Source organism: Asparagus officinalis, chromosome 2, assembly GCF_001876935.1.
Source record: "Asparagus officinalis chromosome 2, Aspof.V1, whole genome shotgun sequence".
NCBI classification, from domain to species: Eukaryota; Viridiplantae; Streptophyta; class Magnoliopsida; order Asparagales; family Asparagaceae; genus Asparagus; species Asparagus officinalis.
The window spans coordinates 15459089-15466074 of record NC_033795.1 but is presented as its reverse complement, the minus strand read 5'-3'; the positions used below and the strand labels follow the sequence as shown (position 1 = coordinate 15466074).

At 33.2% G+C, this 6986-nt stretch overlaps 1 long non-coding RNA gene across 1 annotated transcript; it reads left to right on the top strand.

The window, feature by feature from the left end:
* On the top strand, positions 938-3966 carry LOC109829428. The gene is made up of 3 exons (XR_002244012.1): positions 938-1133; positions 2508-2680; positions 3747-3966. It is a non-coding gene; the product is annotated as an uncharacterized LOC109829428 (long non-coding RNA).

Below are 6986 nucleotides of genomic sequence, written 5' to 3'. Positions count from 1 at the left end.
AAACAAGGTTATTTATAATGTAGGCATATCAATATACAAATCTACAGATTTTTTAATCCTTAAGAAGAAAAGTTTATATGAAAATTGAAATACAAATAAGATGGTTTAAGCATTAATCCCTCTTTTTTATAATATTTCAAAATTAAAATAAAAGAAAATAATGCCACTACAAGAAATACGGTATTTAACGACCAAAATTAGTAAAAGGATCAGTTGACCGTCGTTAATGTGCATATAATAACGACGGGGTTTTAAAGCCTTCGTCGAGTGATTACCAATAATATATAATGATGTGATATGGGATAACGGTTTTCAAATCCCTTTATTAATTTAATCCTAATACCGTCATTATTGGGTCTCCTTAAAAACGAAGGGATCCATTACCTTCATTAATCATAACTCCTAATCATAACAGGATTAGTAATCAAAATTAATATGAATAACCCGAAACCCAAATCACCGTCTAACCGCACATATATATATTAAACTAAACCTAGATTAATTAAAAATTATACTATTCTCTCTTTTTAATTCACCTTCAACAAAACCCTCGCCGCGCCCCTGCCCTAGCCACGCCCCTGCTCCTTAGGGCCGCGTCTCGCTGCTGCAGTGCGTTTGACTGCTCCAGGCGCCGATCCGTTGCTGCGCTGAGTTAGCCCGGCCGCCAACGCCGCTGTTTTCCGACGCGCCCGCCGCCGCTCCCGCCAATGCGCCCTGCAGCTGCAACTCTCGTGCGACGCGTACGCTCACGGTCTCACCGTTAGCGCATCGTCGGTCGTCGTCCGCCATGCAACGAGAAATCACCTGACAAACTCGTCCCGCGCCTTCGTCGACGTCAGCCCAAGGCACCGCCACTTTCTCGTTCTAGGCTCCGTCGCCGCTCAGGGAGTAGCCTCGTGCTTCTCTCGTCGACGCCCGAAATTTAGGTCTACAAGCTTTAGCTGTCGTCGACGTTCCGCACCCCAGCAACGTCATCGCCCGACCAACCTCTTCCCCCCGTCGTTGGCGTCACCCCAGCAACGTCGTCGCCCGCACGTCGTCGCCCAGCAATCGTCGCCCCTGCAACGTTGATTAATTCGTTGTTTGGTATATTTTCACACCCTTTTAATCAGGAGTTTGGGGATGAGTATCAGGTTAATTTCACACCCTTTATAGTGTTTTTAAGTTAATTTTGCTAATTAATTAAAGGTGTAATCTTGGTAAAGGTTAATTTTGTCAGTGTTGTGTTTTTCCAATGCTAATGTTTATAAAACTTCGATGTGGCTTCAAGATTAAATGACTCTTTTTCTTTCTTTCAATAAACTACTTATTTTCGTGTTGTTGCCAATAATGCTGGATGCTTATATATTAGGAGAGTCTAATTAATATATGTTGCATTGGTGAACTGTGTAATGTTGTTTGTTGTAAATATGAGGAATTTTAACTTTGACAACGCATGGAATGTTTGTATAGGATTTATGATTGATGTTTATGTACCGAAGCTGTCATTTTTGTTGGCTTAAGGGATAATTTGTGTGCACAAATTAGTAGAACTTATGAATCATGAGTAACAGAGAAAGGAGGACTAAGAGATGTTGATCAGAAGTTGTTAAGAAAACGACAGTGATTAACTTGGTGGAGGAGAGAGCTTAGTACAACTGAGTGGAAGAGTAGGATTCGTGTAGCCAACCCTAAAAAGTTTGGGATGAAGCTTTTGGTGGTGTTGTAATGAATATTCTGTGTGCCCTTCCCTCAAGTAATGTGCTATTTAGTATAGATTGATAGAATGCTCTTAGATGCTATTTCAAGTGACTTCTGATGTTAATGCATTCCAAGTCTTGTGACTTCTCCCCCGTTGATTTGGTATAATTTTGCAGTATGTTTTTATGGTGTTATTGTATTGTCAAATGTTTGGTATCAATACTAGTAACGATGTAAGTACTGTTGTCAATTGATTTGATGTTTCCACATTATTTTCTATTTTCTGCTGCCTTTCTCGTCTTTAATTCTAGTTTCTTTATAGATGTGCTGTCGGATTTTTGATGCACTGTTAAAGTTTTCTTTATCGGTTTCATGATTTTCTAGTGCTAATGTTAGTTGAGGTATAATGTTTTGCATAGAAGATATGCTACATTTTCATTATGTTATTTTTCTTGCATAAAGTTTCTTAATCGCTAATTTAAAATTATTGTTAGTTCAACTGCATTTATTGGTATAGGCCTTTCATGTAAGTTGATATCATTGGTTTTCAAGGTGTCCTTTTCTGTTGTTGAAATTTCCTATAAAAAATCATGTTGATAAAAAGCTACTGCCACAGTATATCTATCTGGTGTAGGTTGATTTGATCATTTAGTTAGCTCTTTGTTGTCTTTTTTAATGATTTTCCCTTTTAATGTTTGTCATTGTCATCTTGGTTCTGGCATTTTGGCATAGGTCTATTTAATGCTTGGATAAAGTATTATGTGATTCAAGCACTATACTATTAATTTTTTTGTCAATATTGATAAGATGTGATTTTTTTTCAATAGGTCTTTGTAACTGATCTATGGACTGATCATACTCCCTGGCCATTTAATCAATTGCCAAGGAGTTATAACTTCTTGGTAAAACATGGAGCATTGTGGAAAATGACATACTATGGAAGTGCTCCAAGATTAGTGCATCAGCCACATTTTCCAGCAACATCTGCTTTTATAGCTCGGTAAGTATATATTTGGACCTGAAAGGAGTGTTTTTCTATTCAAGCTGGAGCACCATTCGTAATTGTAGTAACATCTCAGAATTTCCAAGTTGAACTTTCAGTTCTTTGCGAAAATTTTAGAGGCTGTGAGCATGAACTTGAAGCTAATTAGGTGTATAAAGATAACAATCTTGATCTTAATAATATGCATACTAGTTCTAGTCGGTTAGTAAACTACTTTGTAAAAGTGCCCATTTATGATGGGAGTTAGGATTTTTACGGAACTTCGAGGGCTACGGTTTCTTTAGACTTAGAGCATGTTTGGCAAGTGGCCACTTTTGTGGCTTGTAGGCCACTTCGACATGTTTGGCAAGTGGCGTATTTTGATGTATAAGACATTAAAAACATAAGCTGGGGTACCTAGCTTATTTTTTGGTGGCTTATAACCCACAAGGTTTAACCAAGTAAAGGACCAATATACCCCTCATCATTTTAGGAAATTCCAAGCGTCATTTCTCTCTCTCCAATCCCATTAAATGTATTTTGGTCATTTTAATCCACTAAGTGGATCGTAGTCTACTAAATTTACCAAACACTTTGGCTTATAAACCACTTGGCTTATAATCCATTTGTGGATTGTAAGCCAAGTGGATTATAATCCAAAGTTGCCAAACATGATCTTAACAACAAAGAAATGAAATCACTGGCTTCTATATGTTCACATCAACGTCAAATGATATAAGGCTTCATCGTTTTACATGAAACAATCACATCACTATTCTTTATCACTCCTCAAATAAGCTGTCAATTTTCTTTTACAAAGAAGATTATCTTTTTATGTTAAAAGGTGGCTCGACTCTTAAGAAACTAATGCTTGATACATTTTTAAGAGAAGCTTAAATATGTAAATAGAATATGTCTTTAAGTTTGATAATGATGCATTATATAGTATTAACATAAGAATTTAATTTTTATATGATGAAATTGTCCAAGTCAAGCAAGCAAACCCTTCACTTTCAGACATTGAGATTGTTGAGAAAATCTGGGGGAAGCAATCTTATGGTCACATCACTGTATTTGGTGGCAGGACTACTTTGAAAGATTTGAGAGGACCGCCCCCTAGTCGATCTAATCTGGAAGCACGGGTTATAGAAGAAAAGGGGAAAAAAACCAGATGCTTCACCAACGCTTAGATGAGCAGGAGCAACAACAACAAAGGATGTCTGAGTTGGAGTCACAAGTGAAAGCTATGCAAGAACTTTTTTTTAGACAATCACCTTCATTGACTCCTCAAACTCGAGAACGTGTGCAGGACTAGGTAATTATTTTTTGTAAAATCTCTTATATACTTTTATGATTGACTACTTGCACTAAAAAATGTGATTTTTACTTAATAAGATAATATTTGCTTAATTGATATTTCTTAATTATGTGATTTTTTTTAATTTTTTAGGCTATCCATGCAAGATTAGGAGGGGGTAGCTCGAGTCTTTTTTTGACGATGATTAGAGATGAAAGAATGTGTCTTCTCCAAACTTTTATTTTAATTTGTTTCAGATAGTTTCATGTATTTTTCTTTGGAACAGTTAGGATATTAACTTTTGTTATTAGTATTGAATATTTGAGGATGGTGGAATTTTATTTATTGATGTTATTTTAGGATATTAACTTTTGTTATTAGTATTGAATATTTGAGGATGGTGGAATTTTATTTATTGATGTTATTAATGAATGAAATTTTGGTGGAATTTTATTTATTGATGTTATTAATGAATGAAATTTTTATTTTTCCTTTTATTCATTATTGGGTGTTTTTAATATTTTTTTGTTGTGAATCTTAGTGTCAGGTTGAGAATAATATAATAGTTGCCTATGAATGAAAAAATAATTATTAATGTATATTAGAAATTTATAGTCTACAATGACGGTTTTATAAACCGTATTTTGTTCATCAACGAAGGGAAATCACCGTCGTTGATGGGTTACTAATTACCCATTATGAGGACTTTTATGACGGTATCCAACCGTCATTACTTAGTCTTCAACGATGGGAAAATATCTCCGTAACTAATGGTAACGACGGGAAAAATATCCCGTCACTGATGGTAATGACGGGAAAATATCCCGTCACTGATGGTAACGACGGAAAAATATCCCCGTCACTGATGGTAATGACGGTGATAATTACCGTCGTAAATATTAATGACGGTAATATGTTCCGTCGTTATAGACTCTATAACGACGGGTAGCATTTCCCTTCGTGACCCTTTAGCGAAGAGGGCTTCAACGACGGGTGACGAAGGGATTTTTTCCCGTCGTTAGCATACAATAACGAAGGTTTTCAGCTCTTTAACGAAGGGAAATCCCTTCGTTAAAGATGTAATTTCTTGTAGTGATGCATAACTTAATAAGTATGTGGATGACTTTTATTTTAAAATTTTAAATTCAACTCAGCAAGAAGAGACACATGAACACTATAACAATAAAATTTTTTTTTACATATAAAGCGGGGTTTATACCATTTCCTTTTTCATCTCGATCCTTTCATATAGTTTAATTTACTCTTTTGCTCATAGAATAGTAGATCCAGATTTACTTTATTTATAATGACTCGCTTGACTCCTCTATCCATTTAGGATTTTAGTTCTCATCTTAATTTGATGATCAAGTTATGCTACAACAATATAACATCTTCATGTGTAAACACTGCTAATACCTATCCTCCCCATAAAAAGTGAAATATTGATAAATTTCACTAAACCCCAACAAATTTGCGCGTTTGACATTAAGTCTCATATATCTTTGAAATTCTCACTTAAGCTCCTCAACAACTTTTGGTAGAAGGTTTCTAAATTAAGATTGCTAATTAATGTGAGCTCAAATGAACAAAATATATCAATAAATTTTAGGAGAAAATACCTAATAAGTTTTAATTTGTCACTTACTCCTCAATTACTTTTGATAGAAAATCCCTAATAATGGTTATTAATTATTTTCAGGGCTCTATATAAATTTCATATTTTTCAAGCGCTTTTTTTTAGTTTTTAGATTTTAGAAGTTGTTATTTGTAATTTTTAATTTTTGCAATGAGCTACTTGTAACATTTAAATTTCCAGGTAGTTCTTTGTATTTTTTAACTTTTATGTCCTTTTGTATTTATCAGAGGTATTTTTTGTAGTTTTAGACTTTTTAGGGGTTTTTGTAATTTGTGTATTTCTAGGAGATCTATTCGTTGTTTTTAGACTTTTCAGGGGGTTATCTAGAACTTTTAGAATTTAAAGGTGATTGTTAGTAATTTTTATATTTTTTGGGGGTTATCTATAATTTTTACAATTTAAAGAATTTTTTTGTATTTTTTTATTTTTGGGGTTAAGTGCAAAAAATTAAAATATTTTTGTCATTTGCTAAAATTCTTAAACTTATGGGGAATTTTAAAATGTTTGCTAGCTTAATGGCAAATGGCTAAACTTCTTAGAAGTTTGGTGAAATTTACTTTTAAAAAAAAATCAAGAAGAGCAATATGGAAATTGTTTAAAATGTAAGGCTAATACTAAACCACTAATACTTTCTTCATTTGTATGTATGTATATATGTATAGAACATAATAAAAAATATGATTACTAGATTTTATTATAGATAATTTAAATTAAAAATATAATTATTAACTTTTTAATTATTAAAATTTTGACTATCATTAAAATTTTCTAATTATAGATGAATTTAATTTGATGAGAATTGTAATTATAGATAGATTTAATTTGGTGAGAATTCTATTCTAATTACAAATAGAAAATAAACCATATACATAATAATTCTAATTTAGTGCTAGAAAATTTCAATTAAATATTTTTATATTTGATTGCAGCTCAAGTGGTCAGGATCAGGGAAGGTAGAACTTGGAAGCAAATGGAAAATTTACCATAAAATCTTTATATAATTTTTTGATTGATGGTTGTATGAGAGTAGCTTTTTGTTATGTCTGGAAAATTAGAATTGAAGATTAAAATGTTAGTTTGGTTGGCTTTATAGGAGAAGTTAAAAAAATGACTGTTGCCTTAAAATGTCCAAGTTAATCCTAACTGTGTGCCTATGTTGTCAATGTGTGGAACTCAATCTGTTTTAATTTCAGAATTTTTTTAATCCTGGTAATCTAATGGGTATATGGATTCATTAGAGAAGATCTAGACTAAGGGGTGATCAGAGGAAGAATTGGGATCTATACTTTTGTGCTTTAATCTAATGTATATGGGAAGAAAGTAGAAGGAAAATCTTTTCACATAAACACTCACACATATGAGCAATCTGCAAGAAGATTATTATTATTATT